Here is a 14,603-nt window from a genome sequence, read left to right as displayed (position 1 = left end):
TGGCAGCAGCGAATGTGAAGTGCCGGGGCTAGGAGAGAACTGTGTGTTTGGGGATGGTAGATTGTCTTTGCTACAGGTCAGGAAGAAGGAGTGTGTTATGTGTGGTCGATAATATGTAGCAAGTGTGCCTTAGTAAGATGAGCTTCCAGCTCTCTCTGCTGGAGAAGAGGATGCATACCTTTCCTGACTCCAGCAGATTCTGTGATATGATAGGAGGCAGGAAAGAAATGTAATTTCTACAGCCAGGTTTCAGTGTGTTACTTTCTCATATGTTCTTAATGATAGAAAGTTTGGGTGGGTGCCGTACTGTCACATCACTGGCTGATCGTGAATCCACAGTTAGTGTTCACAAGTATTTCTTTTTTTTCTTAAAGACTGCTTGTTTGTGCAGTTGGAAACACTAGTGGCATGGGCACAAGTCTCCACGTCTCCCTTGTCTGCCCTCTGGTACTTAGATTTGGGTAAGCAGGGCAGCTGCAGTTTGAAATTTGTAGTAGTAACATTATTTGGTAGCAGGTTGATTATTTTTTCTCTTTATTGCTAAAACAAGTACCATAGACCACACTAGATCTGCTTCAGGTAAGTCTGCCCATTATTGTGTGCAATTACACCAAGTGCTTTAAAGGATTAGTAGATACTGTATTTTAAGAGATTGGTTAGTGGTAGGAAGTAAGACTGCCAGTGATGTGATTTTTTTTTTTTTCTTCTAGAGTCCAAATGCAAAGATCTCTTATTAAAATTTACCCAGTTGTTTAGCTTTTCTTAACAGAAGGTTCAGAGGTCACAGAAACAAGTGTAGTATGAAATTTCAAACCCAGTAGTCCCCGGCTTTTAAAGCAAAATAGTAATATTCCTTCATTTTAGAAGGCAGTGCAGTTATTTAACTGCTCCTTTGTGCTGTCAAAATATGCCCGTTTGTTTACAGTTGTGTGTATTCTGAATGGGTTTGATTTTTTTTTTTTTTTTGCTTTTTTTTATTTTTAGCAGTAGAAGCCCTTACAGGTTCCCAAGCATCACTGGCTTTCCTTCCTAAGGTGACTGTACCAAGGCTGGTAATAATCCTCTCTGTATTCAAAGCTGTTGGACAATGAGTGCCTTGCAATGTAACTCTGCTGCTTTGCCTCTGCTTTGCTCCATTTCGCTTTTTAGGCCTCCTTTTCATGGGGTTCCCCATTTTTTTGATTTTATTTTTTTTTTTAACCAACTCGTCACCTGCCAGATTGCTTTCTTGGTCCTAATCCACCTATAATTTGTCTCTGTTTCCCCTTCCTAAATCTTCTTTTGCCTCTGTCTCCAAACCTCACCTTCATCCTCGTCGCTCCTCCCTCCCCCATCTTTGGTTTTGGAAGAAGTCAGGAGGCGTGGTTAGATGCCAGAAGAGCTCAGTTATTACTTACACAGGGACACTTCATCCTGTCCGACAAGTATGCTATTTGTAGCCTTGAGGGATATAGCTAAAGGGCACAGAGTTTCCACTCAAAATTTAAGTAGATTAGATTATGTATACGCATTTGTTGTGACTTGGCAGGTATCCCAGTGCCCGAGGTCTTAAAACATACTTTGCTATACTCGAGGCAAGCTTAACTGAGTGTTTCAGAAGATGCTCTGGAGAGAGCGGAGGCTGCTATTTGGGGTTCATAAAAGTGTTATCCTCTCTAGATCTGATACAGCACAGGAATTCTGGAATTCTAACTGCTGTTCTGTCTAGTCCTGTATTTTGTCGTGATATTAGCTGCTATTAGATGCTTTAAGGGTGGCATAACAAGATTCAGAGGAGAAGATCCTCTCTTACTGAATTCTCTGGTGGTTTGGGTTTTGTCTGGGGGAAAAAAGAGAGTTGGTATTACTCTTTTCTGAAGCCTTCTTGAAATCTTATTATAATTATGGATGATCCAGTTATGTGTCGAAGTCTTGTCTGTCTAACTGTATGCTACCTTCTGGTAATAAATCTCACAGGCTAATACTTTGCTGGTGAAAAATAAAGTATTGGTGTTTATTAGTTTAAAATCTGCTATGGTATGGTTTTATTGAATGTCTTTGTCGCAAGAACTGATGAAACCATCTGAGCACATTATTTTAATAGTTTTATCTTGTCCGCTTGTTTAAGAAACAGACGTAAAAATGCAGCCCCAAAATTCAGGTGCTGCAAAGATGCTGGAGAGAACTGTGAAGTTAAAACAGCTGTATTTTATGGAATTCTGTTTGGTACGGCACTTTTCCTTATAAGGTCCAATGACCAATTGTTTTGATTATTTAGAAGGAAAAAATTCCATGAGAACTGTTACTGAAAATGACTAACTTGGCATTAGTGATTTGTCGCTCTCTTACAGCATTTGATGCAATACTGAAGTTAATTAAGATAGCTGAAATACCCAGTTAGCCACTTAGTGCTTCAGACATTTGTATGTGACTCGTTTTTATTATATTTTCTTGTAAATTGCTAATGATATCTGTAAATAAGTACTCCTTCTGTTTGTAGTGGTGTTTTAACGTCCAGGCCTTTGTAAATAATGATCAGCCTGTGTATTTAATAGAAAGCCCCAACACTTGATTCACAGTGACCTACAGGCTTTTGCAGCAAGGAGCTGAAGTGGTTCCTTAACTTTTGCCATTAGAGCAGTGAAACCTTTGAAGGAAGAGTATGGTGCTGCAATTGCTAATGCATGGTGGAGGAGCTGTGAGAGCAGAGTGACTGGGGCTGTGTGTTGGGAACTAGGGATGGTCTGGTCAGGTTGCAGAAGGGCATACTTGACAGAGAGGTAGCCTGGATTTAGTTAAGTGGGTTTGCTTCTTTATTTGAGCAAGGATTGCAGGTTGATAGAAATGCACTAGCTGATACGCAGTAGATATGAGCTGCTTTTGCTCAAAATTACAGAGGGGTATGTGAGAGAGAGAGGACCAAGACTATGCAGATCTGAAATGCACGTCTACCCAAATTGTTCTTTTGGCATCTCAGTAGCTTAGAGAAGATATGCTTGAAAACAGTTATAAACTTGTTCAAACCCATTTGTGTTATCTTTTAGAGTAGTCTTTAAAGGCAGAGGATGAGAAATAAACTTTTGAATGCTTGCATTTTACTTTTTTTTTTTTTTTTTTTTTTTTTGCCTTCTGCATGATATTCTTCCTGCATGGTGAAAAAAAAAGATTTGCTGTAATGAACAGAAACCGCATGCAAACCTTACTGTATTTTCAGGTTCTTGCTTTTATTTTGCTTTTCTAAGTATGAAAGCATGGATTCACTCAAGCAGATAATAGGTAGAATTGCTCCTTTGTAAACCTTAAAATGGAGGTAGTGAGAGAGAATGTCTAGGCTGTTGATCACTGGGAAATAACTAACAAAAATAATGTACTGCGGCATAGTCTGCAGTAGGATGTTACCTTGAACACACTTCAGTTCCTCTTACAGCATCATGTGTCCATTCTGAACTTAATTCTCAAGGTTATATCAAAAGCGATTCTCAAGGTTATATCAAAAGCGACTACTTATTCTAGCAAGCACAGTAAATGCTTATGATAGGTTAGCTTCCTCTCTTAAGGTTTCTTTGGGTTAATTGTTTATAATGTGCTGGGGTTTGCGTTTATTCCCTTTTGATTTGCTGCCCGTGTACTTTTATCTAGGGTCATCCTGAGTGGAGGTAAATGCTCCGTATGTGTTGTAGGTAGTCAAGAGTTGCCTTTTTATGGTGGGGATTGTAAGCAAGTTTGTTGTAGTGTCTGATTAGTTTTGAAGAGTCTGCCAAGGCTCTGATGGTCTCTGATTCATCTGTGTCTGACCCTACTTAGATACAAATCATTACGGGATGAATAGGTACAGGTCACTGCCCACATAAATGAAAGCACACCTGGACCTGGCCTTGGGAATGAATCAAAGGATGTAGGAGAAGACAAACACAACGGAATTCTTGATCAGTGCCCTCGTAACTGGGCTGTGGTGTTGCAAGTGATACTGCTGCTGAATCCAGGAGTGATTTGTATTCCCTGCCCCCCCCCCTCCCCCCCACCGTGGGATACTGCACAGTGCCATAGTAGAGGCCCAAGGTGACAGGATAAAAACCCAACAAATAGAGGTCAGTAGCATCACCTATGGCATAGTGTCCAGCTGGGCCTGGGCCTGCTGCACGCACTGTGACTCATCAGACATGAACAATACCCAAGAAACTGCTACAGGATCCTGCAGAGGCTGGAGGAGGAAGCTGATCTGGTGAGTATTGCATGCCCAATTGCACAATAACTTCACAGGAGGTGAAACTTCACAGTTTAAAAACTACTTTTTCTGGAGCAGAGCTCTCTTGCTCAGGTAGCAGCTTTCCCTTTGCCATTCTCAAACTTAAATCAGACTCCTGTTTTATTTATTTGCTCCTCGTCCCCACAGATGCACTGTCAGTCACGCACTGGCTACCTCTGCACCCAGCTGCTGTCCCTGCATCCCTACATTTCTCTTACATTAACAGCCTTTACTGTTGGTATCTTCTGTCCCCAAATTTTGCATGTCAAATCCAGCAAATTCTTTTCAGCTACCCTTGTCTAGTTATCAGTCCTGCTGTACTGAAGGCTTTCTGAGAAACTTTACTATATCATTTCCCCTGTACCTCCATGTCTTCTCTTTCCCCTTATTCTCTCCATTCACTCTACCATCTGTGTAAAAGATCCATCCCGTGAGGTGTGTCATGAAGTTATCTTCACTGCCCAAGTCTTTGCAACTCCGCCATATTTTGGGAGGCCTGGAGATCTCTAAGGGAGAGGTGACCCTGCTCTTGGTGCTGATGACAGTGGGGAGCGTGCTGCCACCTCCCTGCCTTGGGGAGCCCTGGGGCTGTAGGGGAGGCAGGAAGCAGCCCAGCCTGGCTGGACGCAGCATGGAGCATTCCTGTTCCAGCTGAGCTGGAGCCATGGCATGGCTCTCCTCTATGATCCCTGGAGCTCAGCTCCTTTTGTGGGTGCAAGGGGAAACAGTTTGGAGGCTGGCCAGGACCATGTTTTGGGGGATGCACAGATGTAGAGGACAGATGGCATTACGTGGGACTGTGCTTCCTCCTGCTGCTGCCTACACCCCTGCCCATGCAACGTGTCCTTCAGTTTAACAAGTGTTGGTATGCCTTCCAGCCAGTGTCATCTGTCACATCTGTGCTGCTGACTCAAGGCTTCATAGTTTCTCCAGTACCTGACACTACAAATGCCAGAGCTCTTGATCACACTTTCTGATGCTTTTATGTTTTTCACTTTTTTTTTTTTTTTTTTTTTTTTTTAATTCTTGCTTCTCTCCCTGAAATGGCATCTTCTCATTGGTCTCACTTTAAAGCTTTACTGGTATATTTCTTTGCTATGCCAAGTCCCAAACTTGCTGTACTTTTCTGCCTCCTCTCTCAGCTGGTTCAATCTCCTCTCATTTCCTCGTTGCTAATCACAGCCTTCTCCAGCTTTGGTTATGCTGCCCCCCTGCTCCAGACCTTAGTCATGCTCAGTGTGTTTATAAATCTTAATGCAGCCTCAAATGTAGCGCTGTGCTGTCGCGGAGTTTCACTGGCATGCTCAGTCTTTGCTCAGGGTGGGACACACAAGGAATTTTGAACTGTGTTGCTGTTCTAAAACTTTTATTTAATAGAGTGAGCTTGTGTGTCTCTAACAACTGCTACAGAATTGTCTTAACTTTGCAGTGTATTTTACAGTAATTTGTAGGAGCCATAGTGAGTGAGTGTGTGGGAGGGAGGTCTGGCACAAACATTGCAGGTAAAGGAGGTGTTGGGATTTTTCCTCATTTTTCTTTTTTGTTCCTGTCCTCCCCCCCCCCCCCCTTTTTTTTCTTTTTTTTTTTTTTCCTTTGAGGAAATGCTCCTCTACCACTCCTGGATAAGCCTTGCTGATAGATAGCCTTGCAGTGTATTATCACAGTTTGCCTGTTGTTTTTATAAATGAGGCCCTTAAGTCTCCTAGGAATTTTCCTAGGGAGTAATATCCTTCAGCATAAGGACAGCCAGTTGCACGTGTGTGCAGTTACAAATGTAATGCCTACTGTTTTTTTCTTTTTCCTTTTTTAAAAAGAAAAACAGATCCCAAAGCAGAGCCCTGTATACTCAAATGCCTATCCGACAGTGTATGACCATTTTGAGTTTTGAAACAATAGCAACCAACTTACCCCATTACGTATGTCCCAGAAAAAAACCCTACAACAGCATATGTAGTATGTGGAAGTAATTTGGAAGGCATCTTGCAGTTTTGAAGGGAACACGGTGAAAAGAAGAGTTGGGGGGAAGGAATTTGAATGTGGTCACGAAGAAACTCATTAGCAATATTAACATAGAGATTGTAATGAGTGGGGTGACCTGTAACGTCTTTATTTTTTCTGATTTCTCTTAGCACATAAAAAAGCTGCAGCCCATGTGAAGAGGGGAATTACTAGCTAAAAGATAGCCATCAGATTTCAGAAGATAAACAAAAGGTGGATCTGAACCTTGAAATTGTCAGCTCAGCTCAGCAAGAGGTTGCAAAGGCAGAGTGGTGAAAGGAAGGTTTCCTGGAGAACTCTCAGAAGATTGAAATGGATTATACAGTTCTGGAAGGGGACAAGAAACAGGCAATGCAAAGGTGCTAAACGTAAACAGTTGTAACAAAACACTGGTCAAGCAGCACTTTACCTCCAACACCCTGCAAAACCTGAAAGATGTTCTGTATTGAGACCACTGTGTCAGTTGAGCTAATCAGAAATGTTTCCTGGACAGTGTTCAGGGTCATCTGGAGGAGCACTCCTTGCATGACCTACTTTGTTTTTAAGGTCATTATATTTTCATTGAAAAAATCTCACCATCAGTTAAGTCAGTAAATAAATCCATATTTCTAAGCACCTGTCTGAAAAATTAATTGAACACAACTATTGTAAGACTCTTCACAACTTTTTAAAAGTAAAATAAAACTAAACCATACCTTTTTGTTTGCAAATGATTTGCTAGCCTACAGCTACTTTCCTACAGCATGAAAGGAGTTCAGGCATCTTGTTGGAGAGCACTTTAGAGGAATACATTCTCTGGGACTCTTCAAAAGCATCTCCATTTTGTGTTTCCATCTGCCCTCCAGGACTTTTTTTCCTATTATGTGCGTGAAACATTGATGCATGCCATACAGTCATAAGACTGTTTTTAATTCCATCTTTTTTGTCACCATCTTCCTTCCACCTTTCTGGAAGCCTGCTCCACTGGCAGTCTGCAGCTATTTAAGGCAGTCTTTCATGTGTTTTTTCTCCCATCGCTTACTGTAGGCTTGGAAATCAGGGAAGCAGAACCTACTAAGTTGTTTTGGTGTCTTGTGGAGGGCAAAAATAATCTTGTAGGACACAGGCCTTTCATCATTGAGCACCCATTATTGACACTGGTGAATTCTTACTGTCATAAACTGTGTCCAACAAGACTGTGAAGGAATACGCCATTGTGTTGGTAAAGTCTCAAGCCTGTGTGTTTGGGAGGTAGAGCTGGGGTAGAGTAGGGCAACAGATATGCATCTCTCAGCCTGCTTCTGTGGCAGCAGGGAACCCTATCCCTTCAAACAAACCTTCTCGTGCTCCGTCTGCCTTCCTGGCTTGGTTGCCCTGCCAATAATAAGCTGATTACCTTGTGATTTACTGGTAAAGTTGTTTGGTGACTACATCGTTACAACTTTTCATCATGCTGACAGTGCTCCCAGACTGGCTTTCTGTTCCTGCAGCTCCAGGGTAGAATCTGTGTGGACTTCTGGCAGGTTCTGCCTTTGCTGCCTGAAACTGAACCCAGTAGTTGTTGCCAGTCACCTAAATCCAAAAATTGTACTCCAGGTGATTGTTCTGGATACTAACTGCCTGGCTTCATCTCCCTCTGCTATGTTCAGTCATGCATAACTGCTTTTGATTGTTCCTCAGTCTGGCATAAAGTCTCAGAATGCTTACAGATTCAGATGTACATCCCAAAATGTGTTGCATGACTGAAACTGAAGCAGAGCACTGTAAATGAACTGCACAATGCACCAAATGAGAGATGGGAGCAAATGCAGAGCTGTTTACTTACCTTGTTAACAAGGATGCCCTCATAGCAAAATGGCATGCCAGCACTCTGTGAAGTCACCCTAATCAGAGTAAGCTGTTAAGGTGTATGCTAACATTGCATAGACAAAGCTGGTACATGAACAATCAGAAATACATTCAATATTTCTGCTGTGCAGGATCTAAAAGGCTCATTGATTACAGCTTTGAAAAGGGATTTGCTTTGGTATTACCCTAAGTATTCTGCACCTTTAGTTATCCTTTCCTAAGGCTTTTGTGTTTTAGCTCATAAGGTCATCGATACAATCACCCAACATCACCGCTGTAGCAGTAGTAATAAAGGACATCATGACTAAACATGACACTTTTTATTTAAGATAAAATTACAATACTCTAGTAAGTATTTTCTTTTCAGATGGAACAGCAGTTAATCAACTGTAGGGTGTATCAGAAGATTAGCAGCTGCTTGGGAATTGGGCACTCTTTTTTACATGTTGCCTTTCTTTGGAGGCTGGGATAAGAGGCAGAGGAGACTGGCAACCAGGATCAGCATTTTAATTGGAATACCTCCAATAAATCATATGAGAATCCGAGGTTACAGAAAAAGCAATGCTAAACCCTGTCACAGCTTTTGCCCCCAGGCAGTGTCGTTCAGGCAGCCTGATATTCAGGGCAGGACTGGACTTCTGCTGCTTTCTTTGGATTACTGCGTATTTACCACCTACATCCAGGATGTGGTGTATGTGCTGGAGACACTACCCTTTCTCACAGTCACTTCTGTCCTTCATGAGTTGTCTTTTGGGAGTCTTAGGGAGTTGGAGTTCTTTGGAGGCATCAGCAAGATGTTCTGGTTCAAAAATCAAAATGAACTTTATCAGAAAGGCTTTTTAATGAAACTAAGGAGCCATATTGTAAGAGCAAAGTCTTTGTACAAGTAAATGACAGATTAAAAGGCAGGATCAAAGGGCGGAAGTAGATAGTCAGTTCTCAGTTAACGAGGGTCCCAGTTACGTTCCGCAGAGGTCTGTGCAGTTCAGCTCATCTGTAAATGGTATCAGTAAGGGGATGAGCAATTTGCTGCAAAGAAGAGAGCCAGCTGTGGAGATGAGTAGAAAAGCATTGAAGTGCTGAGGACGGTGCAACAAAATGGATGATGAAATTCAGTGTAGATAAATGAGGCTAACTGAGGAGCACTGGGCAGAACAATCCTGATTATATATGAAGATAATGAGTTTGAGTTGAGCATTACTGTTGAGATTTGGGGATTTGGTTGTGAGGTCATGAGCTCATTGGTCGCCAAAACACAGCCCAGATGTTAGGGGAAAGAAATATAGAATATAAAATTGATAATGTGATTTACAAGAATGCGTGGTCCAGTTTCCCCCTGAGTGCTTTGTGCGCTTCTGGAGCCTTCATCTCAGAAAGGATTTATTAGAACTGGAAGAGGCTTAGAGAAGGTCAGCAAGGATGATGAGGTACATAGGGTGGCTCCCATATGAAGAACACTTCTGTGAACTGGGGCTTTGGTCTGGGAAAGGAATGAATTGAGGGCAACATCATGAAGATCTGCAGAAGAAGGAAGAGGCAGACTAACCACTGCCTTTCAAAACAAGAACGTACACAGTCAGTAAAAAACATCACACGTTTGTGACCTGTTCTGTAATTTTGGCTGTTACTGGAGATAGAATACTGGCCTGGATGTACCATTTATCTAGCCTAAGCATCTAGTCTCATTTTAGGATGTCTTCAGACGAAGGAAAATAATACTCCTTGTGAACATCAGTTAACTTCTGATCATATTAGTGTATAATCTCATATGTACCTTTATGATGATGTGTTTGTGTTTACTTGCACATGTTCAGGATTTGCCTTTGATTAAGGTTTATCATAGAACCATAGAATGGTTTGGGTTGGAAGGAACCTTCAAAACTCATTTAGTCCAACCCCCTGCAATGAGCAGGGACATCTTCAACTTGATCAGGTTGCCCAGAACCACATCCAGCCTGGCCTTGAATGTCTCCAGGGATGGCGCATCCACCACCTCCTTGGGTAGCCTGTTTTAGCGTTTTACCACCCTCATTGTAAAAATTTCTTCCTCAAATTGGTCTTGAATGTCCCTCTTTTAATTTAAAACCATTACCCCTCATCCTATTGCAACAAGCCCTGCTAAAAAGTTTCTCCACATCTGTCTTATAAGTACCTTCTTAAGTACCTTTTAAGTACTGAAAGGCTGCAATAAAGTCTCCCCGGAGTCTTCTCTAGGCTGAACAACCCCAACTCTCTCAGCCTTGACATGGTCCTGTATGCAGATTAAACAGTAACCAAACTTTGTTTTCACAGAAGCATCATCACTTTAAAACTGGATGCAGATTATTCCTGGGGGGTGGAGCGTGGTGGTGTGATTCCAAAGAATGTCTTAAGCATTCTAACAGTAGTGATAATATTAACATTATTTGTATGGTAGGCTCTCCACAGGTTTTAGAAAAACATCTATGCAGTGCCATATTGATTCTTAAAAAGCCCATAAAACCACAATTATCAGATGGGTTAACTCTAGGCTGTTCTTGTTTCCTTAAATTTAGTATATAATCAGGAACCTTTTAGAACGTTTAGTAACCAAAACTGAGCTTTCAGACTTAAACTGGACCTAAGCAATTTGAAACATGGAAAGCCCACAGAGAGATGCTGAATAGTATTGTGATTTTGGTTTTTTTTTCCTTTAAATTACAGACTATTAAATCATGATAAAATAAACGTTAGTAAATTCATGTTCTGCTTTTCCAGAAACTTAAGGAGAAAAAGGCAGGCATGGTAGAATTTTTCCTCCATATTCTGAAAAAGGTTGTGTAATGCTCTTTCTAGTGTAGCATATTAAAAGAATGAGTTATTTTCTAAAATTAAAAATCCGGTTGTCCAAATTCTGTGACTGTAGTATAGCTTTTAAGAATTGTGAGTGGTCTTACTCAAAATCATGGAAAAACCCATGTCATACTTCATAGTCAAATCTGTATAAATACCTATTTTCATGGGGGTTACTGTCCCACAGCAACCTAGTGGTTTTTTCCTTCGAATGCTTGCTTTATTAATCAATAAAAGGTATGTATGTTTAATACAAGTTTGCTAGTGTAATCTGTGTATTTACTGCCCAAAAGAAAAGAGGTGGATTTCATCATTTTAGTGCATTTGTTCCCCTTGCTACCCATCTTTCACACTAGTTCAAACTAGGTCAGGGTTTTTTCCTGCTTTGTGCATATTCAGTAGGTTTCTGTGTTTGTGGATGTCTTCCAAAAAAACCCCAAAACACCAACAAAGATTTTGTTAAAATTTTGAATGGAGGAAATACCTTAATTCTTGTCTCTTTCTACCTTCTACGTAATACCCTTTGCAGCATAATCATTGTTCTGCCACACAGTAGATACTAGGAATGTGCTGCCACTAATAGTAGACTACAAAGGTTGCCTGGGTTTAGTTTCAGTGCTGATGTTAATTCATTATGTTCTAGACGTTGGGCTGTTCCCCTGAGGAGTAAAGTCTTATGTGTTATTATCTCTAAGTATTTCTTACGTTTATACCTAAGATCACTGGATAGATATTTTCACTGTTTTGCCCACATCGTTCTATTTCCCTGCAGCAGCCTTCACAGGCAGTTCTCCTGCTGCATGCTTGCAGTTGGTTGTGTCTTCCTGAAGCCTCCGCATGCTCTTGCTGCTGTCCTGCCATGCTCTCTTGGCCAGGCTTCTGTAATATAGGCTAGAGCTTGAATTCATGAAGGATGTCTCTGAGCTTAGCTGCCTGCTATAAGGGGAAGTCCTGACGTTCAAGATAAGATAAATACAGCCTTGTATATATGTAAAAAAAACAACCAAACTCTCTGTTCTTTTGTTGTTTGTGTGTGTCTGTGCTCCCCTTACATGAGACACTGCTGTATGGTAGGGCCAGTGCCTGCATCTTTGAATGGCTATTTACAGTAACTGTTGCCCCAAAATGCAAAAGGCCAAATGGCTTCACCCACCTCTCAGTGCCATCTTGTCCTCCTCTGGCCTCAGCGTGGACCCTTGTGTCTTCTTACAGGCTGTTCCCTCAGAAGCTGAAGGCGAGGAGCTGCGCAGCCCTGTCTTAACTCCTGGCTGCTGTCCAGTACTGTACCTGTTGGCTCTGACCCTCTTGCTGCCTCCCCTGTGAAAGGCAATGGTGGCTGCAGGCGGGGCTCTGGGGGTTGAGATCGGTCCCTCCTGCCGTCTGGCAGCGCTGTGTTTGTAGACAGTTGTGCCAGGTGTCTTTACCGCTTGGGGCAGAAACATGTGCGTACATGTTGCTTCCTGTTCAAATTACTTCCAAATTACACAATAAAGCAGGCAGGAAATTAAATGAAGTATCACTTTGTGAAAGTGCAGGCATGAGCCCCTCCTAACATCAGCAGGCTCCTTGGTCAAACCCACCTTCTAGTTAAGTCTCACCCCAGCAATGCCTCTTCTTCCTCCTTGTCCTCCATCATCAAAGCCTCAGCTTGAGCTTCCAGATATAGGAGACCTTGGGCCATAGAGTTCTCATTTTGTTTCCCCTTTCCCGCTCTGAGATGAGGATTTTTCCACAAAGCCTGTGAGATCTACTGCTCTGAGGTCAGTGCTAGTGTGCAGTAGGCATGTTGGCGCTTGATGAGCCAGGAAGAGTGGCTGGACTTTGCAGGGCTGCAGGTCTCAGCGTGCTGTCCTGGAGCCTTCACCACTTATGCCCTCAGCCCCTTCCAACAGCTGTCATAGCAGAGGTGTTTGAAGGAAGGAGGGCTAAATCTGCGCCTCCACAAACTGAACTGCCCAGTGAGAGACGTGTGTGTAAGCCCATAGCACAGGGAAAGCAGGCAGCTAAATGGTGCTCCTTTTCCAGTTGCATTAAGCCAGATCCCTTCACCTCGGGGAGCATTGGTGACATTTGCACAGTTTTAGCAGCCTCAGCTGTGAGGAGCAGACATGATGAAGTCTGTGGTTCAGTTCTGCTGCTCTTTGGCGGAGCCACGGTACCTGGCTATGTTGACTGATGCTTGCTGATGCGTCCTTCAGCTCAACTCCCCCAGCTATCCTTGACTGCTTGGACAGAGCAGGTTTCCTCTGTCACAACATTTTTAGTCAGGTGACTAATAGTCTGATACAGAAAAGAAGAAAAATGGTTACTTATGCTACAGTAATTGTGGTTCTTCCAGGCACAGTCTCCATAGAGGCACCACAAGCGATTTCTTGTCCTTCTCTCTGAATGAGCCTTTACTGTTGGCAAACCTGAGAGAGGTTAGACTCAGGCATCCTGAGCTTAATTTGCTCCCTTACCACCCTGATTAGCAGCAGCTCCTGGCTTCCTTGGGCTGCACATGTTCATCCTCCTTCTTCCCCACCCAGGATGCCAGTCTTGCAGCTTTCCACTCCTCACACCATGCTCCCAGCTAGGGCATCACTTCTTGCCCACATATTCTTCTCCCATGGCCCTGCTCCCTTTCTTCAGCCACAGCAAACTTTGTCAGCTCCTCCACATCAGCATCAGGTTTGGGAGCAGCAGGGCTACATCAGCTACTGAAGAGGGAGGTTGTCACCTCCCAAAGCAGTATGTTGATGGCAGTGGCATAGGTAACAGCTCTTTCCCCACGGCGTGAGTGAAGAGCAGAACTGGCAGCTGCTGTTGCTGCAGAGCGTGTTAGGTGGTGTAATGACATGCGTGGCACTGGTCAGGAACCCTTCGCCTCATGCCACTGCCAGTAGCAGTTGGGAGGCTTCACAGGCACAGCCTGGATGGACATTACTGTCTTCAGAGAACTTGATCCTGTTCATGTGAGTACATGCTCACCTGGGATCTGTGGACAGCACTTGTTAAAGAATCACAGTTTTCATAGGGTAAGTAACTGCTTTTCATTTTGTTTCCTTAAAGAAATATTTAAAACCCAGGATGACTCTATAATACTATTAAATTCTTAACCAGTTCCACCGTTATTATGACTATTGTTTCTAGGAATCTTCTTCTGGTTTAAAATGGATTAATGTCAGGATTCGAAGCTAGATGCACTATCCTGTATACAAGGCAGAATGACAGATACAATGTTCTCAATGCTGTGTTCTCATTATTGCTCTCTTATTTTGCAAGAAAATAGCCATGAAACTGGTGTTGTCCTTTACTGTGCTTGGGCATTTAAGAAAAGTAAGAAATGCAAGTTAGGAGGAGGATTATTGGTTGCATTCACTTAATGTCTTCATTATCCTTTTAATTTAGATATCAAATACTGTTTTAAAACATTTTCAAGTGTAGCTGTTTTTCCAGATTTTTAAACATGAACAGTAAGTTTTGAAAAAAGTATGTCAGTCTTTTTTAATATTGAAACCAGGAGTAAAAGATTTAGCTTAGGGTTTGGGTTTTGTTTTGTTTTCTTTGGCTTCTTAGATGGTAGAAATTCAAATATTGTCTAATCTGGAATTAACAGGGTGCCTGGAGAGTTAGCAAAATTAGTGCCTCACAGATACTGGCAGAGATGATCAATTCTAGGAACTGGAACCTGACAAATCACAGTAGTTGTATTTTGTTACTAGTTCGCAAAAGTGTTTGGAGCATGTGCTGTGACAGTGCT

The 14,603-nt window shown here is 42.3% G+C and overlaps 1 protein-coding gene across 4 annotated transcripts in view; it reads left to right on the top strand.

The window, feature by feature from the left end:
- The window catches only part of PLAG1 (PLAG1 zinc finger), a 51,179-nt gene that overhangs the window by 23,236 nt on the left and 13,340 nt on the right, over nt 1-14,603 (top strand). For 2 of the 4 annotated variants that reach the window (XM_065668302.1, XM_065668299.1), the window contains exon 2: nt 3,784-4,201. The exons of 1 other annotated variant lie outside the window; for it this stretch is intronic. The gene's annotated coding sequence lies outside the window, so the exon portion shown is untranslated. Of the gene's footprint in view, nt 1-3,783; nt 4,202-6,354; nt 7,316-14,603 lie in introns of those variants that run through there. One more of the 4 variants, XR_010610193.1, reaches the window with a different exon arrangement.

The sequence above is a fragment of the Lathamus discolor genome, chromosome 2 (assembly GCF_037157495.1).
Source record: "Lathamus discolor isolate bLatDis1 chromosome 2, bLatDis1.hap1, whole genome shotgun sequence".
In the NCBI taxonomy this organism is placed as follows: Eukaryota; Metazoa; Chordata; class Aves; order Psittaciformes; family Psittacidae; genus Lathamus; species Lathamus discolor.
This window is presented reverse-complemented; position numbering and strand designations above follow the sequence as displayed.